Raw genomic sequence first — 14386 nt, 5'->3', positions numbered from 1 at the left:
TTTTGAAGCGAGAGAAACAAAGATTAACTATTAAATCCAACCACCATTTCAACCCCCAGCAATTTTTTAATCAGGTTCTGCCGCACAGGTGATGCCTGTCAGCCTCATTACCTCGCCACAGCTTATTCAGGGCGTGCTCTAACCAGCGATTGTTTGTCATCTTCTAACATGAATATCACGATTGTTTCTCCCTCCAAAGTGTCCTTCGGAGCGTGATTTATTCCATTCTGAACACAGGGGCATCATGCAACAGAGAACTCCTTCCAGTCGATCGATACTCTAATGTCAACTTTTTTAAACCAACACAGACATTTTAATGCAAGCTTGCTGCAGCGCAGCACTCACTCTGACTATTCCACAGCACACTGCAGTTATAAACAACCTCTGTCCGAACAGACAAAAGCCAAATTCGGCTCCGCAAGAGGCAGATCATGCGCCACCTCCCAACTCATTCATAATCATCCTGCAACGGGTCTCGCTTCCTTTCAGCATTATTGACGTATATTGTACAGCAGGGGGCAGTCATAATCCTAAGGAGCGAATGACCACGAGTGAGTCCTTCAGTAATGATCGCAAGTCCATTTCTCCTGCATATCAGTATGCAGCACAGAGCCAAAGCTCTTATTTCTCAGATCATTTTATGCTGTTTTTTCACATTGTTTATTAAGACGTACTGTATTTCCCAGCACATTTCTCCTGCATTTCTGTATGCAGTGCAGAGCTGCAACTCAATGCATTCCTAGGTAATTTCATGATGTTCATACCTATAGCTATGCGAAGCATTTCCTATGCAAGACCTATATTGTACTACAGGTGACGGTTATACTCTTAAGGAGCGAATGGCCTCAAGTGAATCCTTCAATTATGATTGCAAGTCCATTTCTCCTGCATATCTGTATGCAGTACAGAGCCAAAGCTCTTATTTCTCAGATCATTTTATTAAAATGTGCTGTATTCCCCAGCACATTTCTCCTGCATTTTCATAGCTGCAACTCTCTTTTCATATATCATTATGCTTCTGGTCAAATTTTTTCTAAATGTTACTAATATTTATTTTCTATTCTCTCTCTCACTCTACCTCTACCAGTGCAAGTGCAGCCCACTATCCAGTGGCCATGGAGCTAACTTTTCACAGATTATTTCTTATTTCACAGGGTTGTGAAATGTCTTCCTAGTATAAGTTTCACCTAAACATTACTATTTTGTCTTTTCTATGGCAACGCCTGAAATTGCGCCTTCTGCAGGGGTTTCACCAATATTACTTCCAGCAGGTCTCTGTGAGAGCCATTTTAAATTTCCTGTCACTGGATTTACCTCTCGCTTTCTCTATCTAGGTGTCTTTCCAAGACTTCACCATTACCTACTGAGGAGTCAAAGATGGCAAAAATTTTAGTTGTTAAGAAAGCACAACCTTAACCTAAGCAGCACAAATGTGCTGTCCATGTGCCACAACTGCGGCGTCTTTCGGGTCATGCAACAAACTCCCATGACACCACAAAGCAGCGCAAATGTGTTGTACAGGTGCCGCAACTGTGGCGTCCTTCGGACCATGCGACAAACTCCCACCACACTGCAAAGCAGCACAAATGTGCTGTCCAGGTGCCGCAACTGCGGTGTCTTTTAGGCCGTATGCCTAAATCTCCGCCATACGACAAACCCCACCACACCGCAAAGCAGTACAAATGTGTTGTCCAGGTGCCGCAACTGCTGAACCTTTCAGGCCGTGCCACTAAATCTCCCAAAACACCGCAATCATGTTTCCTGTTACATCTTATTAAAAGTCTAGGGGCATAGCTCATAAATAAACTCAGCAAAAAAATAAACATCCTCTCACTTTCAACTGCTTTTATTTTCAACAAACTTAACATGTGTAAATATTTGTATGAACATAAAAAGATTCAACAACTAAGACATAAACTGAACAAGTTTCACAGACATGTGACTAACAGAAATGGAATGATGTGTCCCTGAACAAAGGGGGGGTCAAAATCAAAAGTACCAGTCAGTATCTGGTGTGGTCACCAGCTGCATTAAGTACTGCAGTGCATCTCCTCCTCATGCACTGCACCAGATTTGCCAGTTCTTGCTGTGAGATGTTACCTCACTCTTCCATCAAGGCACTTGCAAGTTCCTGACATTTCTGGGGGGAATGGCCCTAGCCCTCACCCTCTGATCCAACAGGTCCCAGATGTGCTCAATGGGATTGAGATCCGGGCTCTTCGCTGGCCATGGCAGAACACTGACATTCCTGTCTTGCAGAAAATCACGCACAGAACGAGCAGTATGGCTGGTGGCATTGTCATGCTGGAGGGTCATATCAGGATGAGCCTGCAGGAAGGGTACCACATGAGGGAGGAGGATGTCTTCCCTGTAACGCACAGCATTGAGATTGTCTGCAATGACAACAAGCTCAGTCTGATGATGCTTTGACACACCTCCCCAGACCATGATGGACCCTCCACCTCCAAATCGATCCCGCTCCGGAGTACAGGCCTCTGTGTAACGCTCATTCCTTTGATGATAAACGCGAGTCCGACCAACACCCCTGGTGAGACAAAAGCGTGACTCATCAGTGAAGAGCACTTTTTGTCCTGACTGGTCCAGCGAAGGTGGGTTTGTGCCCATAGGCGACATTGTTGCCGGTGATATCTGGTAAGGACCTGCCTTACAACAGGCCTACAAACCCTCACTCCAGCCTCTCTCAGCCTATTGTGGACAGTCTGAGCACTGATGGAGGGATTGTGCATTCCTGGTGTAACTCAGGCAGTTGTTGTTGCCATCCTGTACCTGTCCCGCAGGTATGATATTCGGATGTACCGATCCTGTGCAGGTGTTTTTACAAGTGGTCTGCCACTACGAGTACGATCAGCTGTCCTTTCTGTCTCCCTGTAGCGCTGTCTTAGGCATCTCACAGTACGGACATTGCAATCTATTGCACTGGCCACATCTGCAGTCCTCATGCCTCCATGCAGCATGCCTAAGGCACGTTCACGCAGATGAGCAGGGACCCTGGGCATATTTCTTTTGGTGTTTTTCAGAGTCAGTACAAAGGTCTCTTTAGTGTCCTAAGTTTTTATAACTGTGACCTTAATTGCCTACTGTATCTGTAAGCTGTTAGTGTCTTAACGTCCGTTCCACAGGTCCATGTTCATTAATTGTTTATGGTTCATTGAACAAGCATGGAAAACATTGTTTAAACCCTTTACAATAAAGATCTGTAAAGTTATTTGGATTTTTACAAAGTTATCTTTAAATATTTTACAGTGTCCTGAAAAAGGGACATTTCTTTTTTTGCTGAGTTTATATACCCATCACAAACCGCACTTCGGCAAGTTTCTTTACTCTGCGCCACCCACCATTCAAATGCAGTGTGGGCTCTCACGTTCGGACGCAGTGTGAGCCTATGCAATTTGGCCACAGGTTCTCCTATTTGAATCGCAGTGTGGGCCCTTTCGTTCAAATGCTATGCAGGCTTTCCCGTCGAATTGCAGTGTGGGCTCTCCCATTCGAATGCAGTGTGAGCCTCAGCACAAAATTAAAAATTAAAAATACCACACTTAGGGGTGAGCATAAGCCAAAAAAACAAACCAAAGCCCCACCAACTCCTGACAAATACTAAATAAACTAACAAAGAAAAGAGAAATAAAACACAATAAACACCCTTACTCCATGACTAACACTAAACAAGAGAAAAAGATATATACAAAAAAAAGCTTCCCACAGGTGAATTAGCTATTTACAATATCTACAAAATATATATGGAAAGAAATAAGGTTGATCAACTATCAACACAAAAATCACAGTGTTATTTTTAACAGTCACAGCAACAAGCAAGCAAACAACAGCACACTACAACACTCTTAGCACAACAGGTTTCCAACAGCAATAATGTCAATAGGAAAACACAACTTCAACAGTGCTCCACCTGTAGGTGTGGTGGTCTCTTATATACTCCTGTCTATTGGGCCACACCAATCACAGGTGGATATCAATCCAGGCTGGTCCAATCCTGTAGAAAGTGGAGACAGGAGAAAGAGAACAAAACAGGGAGAGAAACAAAAAGGACAACACTGCAACTTGTACAGTTTAAACAACAATACATCACTGGATGTAACAACAGTGACAGATATGAGTTCAAATATTATCTAACAATGATCTTATCTGATCAAGATCACCATATTCGATATAGCAGGAGGAACAGATCCCGTCTGCACCACCGCAGTGCATGGACTACTGTTTGTGAAAGGATAAGTGAATAAAAATAATGTCATACTGCTAAAATTATGTCTTTGCATTTATTTTGAATGTAGTAAATAATATTGTTCAATCGAAAACAGCTGTAATTAAGTTTTGATATGGAATATGATCATATTGAAGTGCGAATATTATTATTTATTGTATGTGGGTTAATAATTTAAGCAGTAAAGACACATATTGCATGTCTAGTGGTAGTTTTTATTTGTATATATCACATTTCTTAGGCTTTAGAAGCATGTCAAACGTGAGAATGTGTATTCATCAACCTGTTACATGTCCAACATAATCAAACAGGCTCATTGAAACAAGTTTAAACTTGTTTTGCTGATATTTCAGAAAAGAACCCACATAATTTCTTAACTGTAAACCATAGATAAACCATTTATAATAACTTTTATTAAAATTAAAAGACATTATTACATTCTATAAAGCTTAAAATATTATTAAAACTGCAGCACTGCCTGTTTCCACCATTTAAATCTGCTGCTCGAAAGAACCTGGAAGCAGGGTTTCCTGTGGTGTGACTTCAGAGTAATTTCATCTATGCATTGTCTTTAATGGTGCACTCAGTAATTTTCGTTTGTGTTGCTCTAGCCGATATGACAGTATCATTTTGACTTATACTGACATCTAGCAGTGTGGATGCAGCATCACAGAAAAGCAAAAGTTTCAGTTATCGATTCCATTGTTGAAATGCACTATTTTCATTGATTAATCCATGATTAATTTATTCTGCAAGTGAAAGTGTCATATCAAGTGGGTTACCAAGATAAAGCAACTTAGCTGTTCATGTGATCTAAACATGGGGCGACCCGCTTCATGTAAAATAAATCAGCTTTTGTTAGGCTGCTAATAAGACCACATTGGTATCATAAGTACCAGGTGGGTTACCAAGATAAAGCGAGTAGTATTTGGCTGGTCATGTGATCTAAACATGAGGCAACCTGCTTCATGTTAAATAAATCAGCTTTTGTTAGGCTGCTAATAAGACCACATTGGTATAAGTACCAGGTTGGTTACCAAGATAAAGCGAATAGTATTTGGCTGGTCATGTGATCTAAACATGAGGCAACCTGCTTCATGTTAAATAAATCAGCTTTTGTTAGGCTGCTAATAAGACCACATTGGTATAAGTACCAGGTTGGTTACCAAGATAAAGCGAATAGTATTTGGCTGGTCATGTGATCTAAACATGAGGCAACCTGCTTCATGTTAAATAAATCAGCTTTTGTTAGACTACTAATAAGACCACATTGGTATAAGTACCAGGTTGGTTACCAAGATAAAGCGAATAGTATTTGGCTGGTCATGTGATCTAAACATGAGGCAACCTGCTTCATGTTAAATAAATCAGCTTTTGTTAGACTACTAATAAGACCACATTGGTACCATATACACATGATTTTTACCCCCAAAGGGGTAAGAATATAAGGATACCACAGGACATTCCTCCACCCCCAACACAATAGGGCCTAAATAATAAATGTTCATGTTTTTTTTTTTTTTTTAAATATTGCTATAATTTTCAAACAGCATGCACAGTAAAGTCTGCTTTTGGCCATGACACAGAAGCATGTCTTTATCAAGGTAAGCCGTACCCAGTAAGGCACTGGCACACATTGCTATCTTAGGTCATTAGTTTAAATAAATCTACACATACAGTAGCTAGGCTAAGTCACTAGTTAAAAAAGATCTAGGCTTTCCAGGTCCAGGTACACATTATGAGTCAAAACACTTGTCGTTTCACTGAATAGCTTTTATATTGTATTGTAATGTATTATATTATATTATATTATATTATATTATGCAATAGCAATTTTCTAAATTCTTCACTTTCACACGTTATTTTAAGGCTGTCCAATTAAACCCACAAGCCCTTATACATTTTTTGTTTTGTTTTGTTTTGTTATTATATGAATTTCTTTAGGACTAAAATCTTTATTATGAGGAAATAAATTATGGTGTGCACCTTAAAGATAATACTCATTCCCTAATTTTCTTCCGAGTGCAATGACAGCAATGCTTGAAGCACAGTGAGGATAAAGCTAAAGTGCTGTATTTAATCTGAAGAACCACACATCAGACATCAAAACAAATATCCTTTGTGCTACATCTCTATTCCTAATTCAGATATAAAAGGGAAATGAATTGAGTTACAGACCTCTCTTTCTTTTAGGACAATAAAATGATATACATTCTCAGTTAGCATTTAACGTGACCTCTAACATGGCAGGAATTAGCAGGAGCAGCTAATGAACCAGCAGACCTCTCTGCTATCCTTTTTGTAAGTACTTTACGGTGGCAACCTAGATAACAGCACTCAAGCCAGAGCAATGACATGAAAAAGCTCTTTACATAAAGCATCAGAAATGCTCTAGCTGAAAAATACTTCTCTAAATACATAAATGAATAAAAAAATAAAATGAAGAGTGGTACAATTTCTCATCTTTTTATGGCAGCTTAGATGCAGACTGTCAGTAAGAGTATAAAAGCAGGTGTCAGGGGGGTGGGGGCAGAGCGGTGATGTGTTTGTATGAGGGTTGTGTTGAAATGTTTCCTCTAATGGAGGCCATAATGAGTGCATACAGCGCAGCGCTCTGGCTCCAATAGGGGGCTGCATGCCAGCAGGGCTTTAAAGGAATGGCCCAAAGCCTTGGGCGCTTGGCATGCTGGCTTCTCCTGCAATCTCCCAGCACACAGAGCAAAAGAGCAGCAAGGACCTGCAGATAAAACCGGCATGAAATCTGCCATCACATGCCTTTGATTACTCATCCACAATGTACTGTTTTTAAACCCCCAACCTCAAATGCAGTAGATAAACGGGATTTTTTATAATCTTTCACCTCCATTTCTCCACTGCTATCATGAATCTTCCTTGTTTATCAGCATGTCAGTTAAAGGGATAGCTCAATCAAAAATTACAATTTTGTTATAATTTACTCACCCTCATGTCGTTCCAAATGGATATGGCTTATTTCTTAAGCGCAGAACAAAAGATGTTTAAATTAATATATCAGTCTTTTCAGTTCAATGGCAGTGTATAGTGCTCAACTTTAAAGCTTAAAGGACCAAAGTATCATAAAAGTAGTCCATGTGACTCATGTGTCATATTCCAAGTCTTCTGAAGGCATAAGGTTTTGGTGAGAAACAATCCAAATGTAATAATTTTTCAATGAAAAGTGCATGAGAGAAGCTCGTTCACAGTGCAATGCATTCCCTTACGAAAATTTAGAGTTCATGGCAAATTTGCCACAAACTTGCTGCACACTGTCCATTGTTGCCAAAGGTTTGGCGGAGGTTCACCACTACCAGCGAAGAGCTGCAAACTTCTGGCAAACAATTGCAGTGATTTAAAAGCTCATTTGCATGTGAAAATAATGAGCTGAAAATTTGCGGCAAGGTTGCGGCTAGTTGAGTTTTTAGGGTTCTCACGTGAGAAAACAACAAAAGTTCTCATGTGAACGCACAAGCCACTGTCAACAAGCTTATCTCCTATTCTGTGTGTGCTGCCATATTGTTTACATTTCAGTTCAGCATGTGATTCTGAGTTCATCAAGCATAGAAGTTTCTAAAAACGTAGCCCTTACACTTTTTTTTTTTTTTGCATCAGACGTGGTGAGAATGAGTGACGGACGGAATGTGAGAAGGCTCGAGTGGACTAAATAGTTTACATATTCTTTGATTGACATCGGAAAACATGGCCACTTCGCTACATCAAAACAGTTAGCTCCGACTGTAATGGCATTAAACTTTTATTTAGTGATTGTTTGAATGTTTGTAACATAAAAAAATTCATTAAAATATTGTGATGTTGAAAAGACTATTTGAGCAGCTGGTTCATTATGACAACAGCTTCAGTGCCTCTTTGCTGGTAAACAGCAGCACCAGTGCAGATCGCACAGGTGTGATCATACGCCTCTGAGCCCAGCCTATTGTAATTTCACCGGTTTGATCGTACGTGTGAAAGGGTTTTAAAAAAAGTTCCAACAACTTACTAATCATCCCCCCAGTGAAAATACTGAATCCTTTTTGTAAATTGAGCATTCCTATACTATATCATCATCAAGTGCCTAATTGTTCAGTCATTTCTTCAAATGAATTAAAAGCCTTTTACTCCATCATTCCAGCCATGCATTTTGTCTGTGTGTACATGTGCATATCCAAGGGTTTATTTAAATGAAGAGAGTGAGTTCAATTTGAATCATGCAGAGGCTGTCAGTGGCTTCTCAGATTGCTGGGCACAGATGAAATTGCACTTGCTGTCTTGCTGTTATTTAAAAGCAGTTGTAATCCATCTGAAAGAGGCTGTGATATAATCCATTTAATATCTCCTCCCTCACAGAAATAATGTGGATGAAAAAAATTCTATCAAGGCTATGTAGCATGGTGATTTAGTAATTATCTTTATTTTACCCTAGCACATTTCTCCGCAGATTAATTGGAGCCTTATCTGCTCCGAGTGGCAGGTCACTTACCTCAACGCACCACAATACGGTTTATCTTAATCATCACCCTCTGCTACCTTTAACCGTGGCCCGTATGAACCCACAAAGAATACTTCACATTAAAATCACCAACACAAATAGCATGCTTATTACACTGCATTTAATTGGACCCCCAAGATAAAACTTTACGATGAGGTGATCATGTAAAATTTGTGCACAAGCCAACAAGAAGGTGATTCTTACCATTTGCTTGCCTGACACAGACAAGGCTGATAACTTGGAAAAAGGAAATCAGGGAAAAGATTGTGATGTGTGAAATGAGAAAAGACATTTTAAAATACCACATAGCAGCAGAATGCCATCACCCTTCAAAAGCACTCTTTGTGTCACAAGCTCTTACAGAAAGATTCCTGGAGTAAATCAGACTCTATAAGAGGTCTGCAACCCGACCTGGGCCCAACGGGACAGGGTTTCCGGTCAAATTCAGGTCAGTTTTTCAAGTATGACTTCGGTTTTAAGTCATGTTTGGGTTTGTAATTAATAAAAAACAGTTACAAGTTAGGCCTACCTAACTTTTTTCATGCAAATGCTCTCACTCACAGACACACACAACCAGTCGAGTTAGAGGGCTGTTCTCACCGAACGTGTTTTTGTGTGCGTCTGCTCTATTTTTTTGTTGTTTTCATGTAAACACATGCTGGATAGTATCAATAGATTACGGAAAAACGTCTCTTCAGCTCCTCAGATCATTAAGTCATAAAGTATCCAGTCAATCCACACTTCAGAATCTCACCGGAAATAGTAAGTCATCTGGTTATTTCTCGCTTACTGTTTTATGAATACTGAGGATTTGGATATACTACTCTGTTGGCATACTATGTGGTAGGGAAGTATGAATAATCAGACACAGCAAATGTTTTTCCCTTCTGCTTTGGTGTGCTGAGGTGCCACATTGCCTTGTAAAACTGTGTGGGGGGAATGCACTAAGAGTGAATTGTGCCCGGTAAAAGCGCCCAGTTATTTGCACGCACTGTCTGCACTGGTTTAGTGCCTGATTCATTAAAGGAATTATGCAGATCAGGCAACAGCAGAAACACACCCACAAAATCGCTACAGAATGCAATTTGTAAGTGCAATTCCGATCTTGCGGGCCGATTCTAAGCGCTATATTGAGGATGCAGCAGACCACTGTTATCCACATTTTGTCAGGACTGAACAACATCTCAGACTACTGTAATCCAGACACCTGAATCATCTCTTTAACATGCCGAAAGTGTGCTTGACTACATCACACATCTGGATAGATGCCAGTTTATAATGCTTTTTTCCACCATTTGATCATCGTTTGATGAATTACTGCTGATATGATCGATAGAAAATGTACACAAAAATCTCTTTGAAAAAATGATTTCACCACCTGCTTTCATCTGGTGATAAGAGCACGATGTAAATTGCACCGGGCAATTTTTGTGAATGAAGGGCAATCTAGAGTATAATAAGCCAAATTTACATAGAAAGGAGGCATGTTTGCGCAGAATGACAATGACTTAATTTAAATACTCAAGACCCAGTGCAATTTCAGCACTGCTCCTACTTAAACGAGATTGCGGGTGGTTAGTGAATAGGATGCAGGAATTTGCGCTGAAATACCACACGCAAAAGTAGCCCCCCCCCCCCCCACACATCCTGTATTTTAACTGTTACAGTAATGTTAAGAATTTGTTTCCTATGATGCTAACATAAAATGCATTCTATTGCAACAAAACTCTCTTGAAAAAGAAATTATAAAGAGAGTGAGCGTTTAGGGTCAGGTCAAGATCAGGTTTGGGTTTCATTTTAAGGCCCATGCAGACCTCTGGACCCTTTATGACACTTTCATGCTTCTGTTGTGTTATAAAGGAACACAAAACTGATCTCAGGCTATTAAAAAAGGTCTGACTTTGACCCATCTGAAAACTGAACACCCCAGTGTGTGCAGCTGTGATGAACTTTTGAATAATCTACGCCAAATTTTCTTCTTAATGGGTAACAGGACAACAGTTTCACCCTTAGAGTAATATCTCCAAAGCCTCATATCTCAGTGCATCTGACAGCATGCTTTATCTGTGTGTACCTACACTATCTGACATCTGACACAAGATTAATTACAGGTCTCCTGGAACAACACCGGGAAGTATATAGCCAGAAGAGAGAGAAGGCAGCCATAAACTCTCAGAAACCTTATAGTTCACCCAAAAATGAAAATTCTCTCATTATTTACTCACCCTCATGCCATCCCATATGTGTATGACTTTCTTTCTTCACAAACACAAACAAAGATTTTTAGATTTAATATCTCAGCTCTGTAGGTCCACACAATGCAAGTGAATGATGATCAAAACTTTGAAGCTCCAAAAAGCAGATAAAGTTAGCATAAACATAATCCATTAGACTTCAGTGGTATAATCCATGTTTTCTGAAGTGATCCTGTTGGTTTTGGGTGAGAACAGACCAAAATGTATCTCGTTTTTCACTTGGCGATCATGATTTCAAGCTTGATTACACTTGCCATCTAGCGCTTTGCGCATGCATCAAGCGCTAGGAAGTGTAATCAAGACTGATTCATGATCGTGCCTAGAGACTGCAATGGCAAGATGTACAGTGAAAAAGGTTATAAAAAGTTATATTTTGGTGTATTTTTGAAAAAATGGTTCAAATCTATGCTTTCATTAAATAGTTAACCCTTGCCGAATGTATGCCATACATTGTGTGTATGCCATGATTTAATTGTGTTCACTTGTTTATCCAACAGCTATAGCAAAAATATAATTAAATTTAAATATTAGCGTGGAGGACACAAACATTGCTAGAACACACATAAAACACACTGAACTTTTGACTCAAAACCATATTATTACTGAGCTATAGCCCGTGTGACACTTCGCCGTGTACTAGCCCTGGTCTTCCCTTCTACTTGATATGTTTTGAATTGAAAAAGTTAATGAGTGTGTTTACATGCATGCCAATATGCTGATAACTACAACATATCAGCTCATTCAAAAAATCTAACAATGCAAGAAAACCATGTTTACATGAAATTTTGAAATCATCAGATTATTCAATGCTTTTAATGTCAAATTGTAAACAGGCATGCAAATAACACTTGCACACATTATAAAAGCTGGTAAGAACGCTGGTAAAGGTGTTTAGAAAGGTGCAACATGAAATCAGGGTAATGAAATCAGGTGAAATTCTATCTTTTTTTTTTTTTTCATGACCTTACCCTGATAAAGGAATATCGTTTAAGCAGTTTACTCGACCTTACAAGTTGTCGGCATATTAACTATAATAGGTGTGCAGGAACATGCATGTAAATGCACTTACTATTGTACAATATGCTACAGTGGCCATGTCATTTGTTACGTTTCTTACATTCCATACTGACTTTAAATCTGTCTCTGAAAATTCTCCGGAAACAGCATTTGAAGTGTAGTTGTACTAATTATGTTGCTGATAGGTGGTACAGAAACAGGAAGAAGAGGGAAGTTTTCTTCTTGGAATCCACTGTCATATACTCTCAATTTCTTCTGACTACACAAACTTAGACATCCTCTTTAACTGACATGCTGTGCTCTGATGCACCAGTGCTGTGGTAGCAGGGCTGTTTCATCGGTTGTTGAGAGTCTAATTTACGGAAATATGCATGAGCCAGGAGGCCCAAAGTGACCTGTGCTATGTTTTATGGGGGAATGGAAGTGTGGCTACGTTCGAACTCGGTGGGTCAGCAGCGGGATCCAGATAAGATTGGGCGACAGGGAGTGAAGAGTAACCATGGCCCGTTTGTTCTCCGTTCCCGTCTCTCATGTAGTGTGGGTTGATTTGGAGGAAAAGCTGAAATTGCTTTCACCGGGGCCTGGGCCGTATGCTCCTACAGCAGGCAAAGATAACTAACAATGCCCCCAGGAACTAGTTAAAGCTGCATCACACATGCTGCAAAAGCACTTTAATGTGGCAGCATTAAGAAACTGTCAGCTAGTATGGAGCGGAGGAAAACCATCTAATTCATTGTGGACAAAGCATTTGATATAGTCAGGTATAAGTGGTATTTGTGCTAAGAGTTTTGAGATTTTTGTTTCTTATGGTTGGTGATGGAAAAGATGGTTAGATGATGAGTGTAAGGATGGCCTATATCATATTTCAGTACATGGGAGTAGGATGTCCTGTTCATAAATTCAATATCTTCAGCAGAGTGGCAGGCAATAGTCTGTGACATTAAGAGCTCAAAAAATGTATTGTTGTTGTTGTTGTTGCCATGGCTAGATATACATTCCAAATACAATTGAAGTGTGCAGTATATTTTGGCTAATAGGACTTGGGCATGCACACTCTTTCTTTAATGAACTATTCACAGTATCATAGTGTTTGAGCAAAATTATGTATATGAGTGTGTTTGTATGTGTGTAAGCATGTGTACATTTCTGTATGTCTATGCATGCATGCAATTAGTTGTGTTTATAATGCTGGGATCTTGTTTAATGGTTTTATTTTTGTAGATTCAAAAAATATCCAGCAGAAACCAAGTCACATGTTGCTGTAATACAAATAAGGTTGACAGGATGCTTTTTTGAAAGAGATTAGAAGTGCAAAATCCCACAGTTCTAGATATTTCACAATAAATAACACTAAGGCCTCAATAGAGTTTAAAATTCAATAGTTTATTCACACTCCCTGTGGCATCATATCCGACTCTAATAGTTGGGTATCAGAACTTCCGCCTGCATTCTGTCAAATGACAGTCTTCAGATTTGAATCGCCAGCAGGTGGGTGTGTCTTTAAGACCAAGCCTGTACAATCTAGAGGGGGTCCAATAGAATCGATGTAAATTCTTAAATTGCATAAGGATCACCCTTGCATCTCTAGATGTAGACTTGATGTTTTTTAGAATCCTAACCCACACTCCCTCCTCCAATACCAAGTATTAAATCTTTCTCTCATAATCTCTTGAGAGAAGTTGAAGCTCCATCCCCCAGACACTGAATTAGCAGGGAGTAATACACTGATGCCTTGTGGCCTTTTCCAAAAGCAGTAATCATCACTTCCAGAGTATCTGCCTCTTTAGGGTGGTGTATGTTACTCCCAAAATAGTACAAAGCAGGTGGCGCAGCTGTAAATACCTAAAGAATTGACTCCTGGGAATCCCAAAATGTTGAACCAAATTTTCAAAGGATCTCAACACTCCAATCTTATACAAGTCGCCAAGCGTACTAACCTCCCTCACACCCTCACAATCCACTCTGTCCCGCAGAAAGGGGACTTATTTATAAATAATTTTGGGTTCAGCCATATGCTCGAAGCAACATTTAAATAAATGTCTGAATTAAACACTCTTTTGTCCATACCGCGTGCAAATGCGAGATAACAGGGCGTAACTTAACTTCTGATGTTAGCCAATCATAACACAGTGGGTATGTATATTGAAGTCTTAAAGGGGACAGCACAGAAAGCTGAGTGTTTCAGACAGAGTGCTAGAGACAGGGTGGAAAAAGGTAATTTAATACTATATTATGACTTTTTTTTTTTTTTTCAAAAACCTTTACTAACTTTATAAGTGAACCTCAGAGAAAATAATAAAATAAAAAAAATAATAAAATACTGACATGACCTCTATAATAAAAAAGTAGTCAGACTCTGAATTGCTGCTTACA

This window comes from Myxocyprinus asiaticus, chromosome 2 (assembly GCF_019703515.2).
Source record: "Myxocyprinus asiaticus isolate MX2 ecotype Aquarium Trade chromosome 2, UBuf_Myxa_2, whole genome shotgun sequence".
Taxonomy (NCBI): Eukaryota; Metazoa; Chordata; class Actinopteri; order Cypriniformes; family Catostomidae; genus Myxocyprinus; species Myxocyprinus asiaticus.
The sequence above is the reverse complement of the archived record's forward strand: the minus strand, read 5'-3'. Positions refer to the sequence as shown.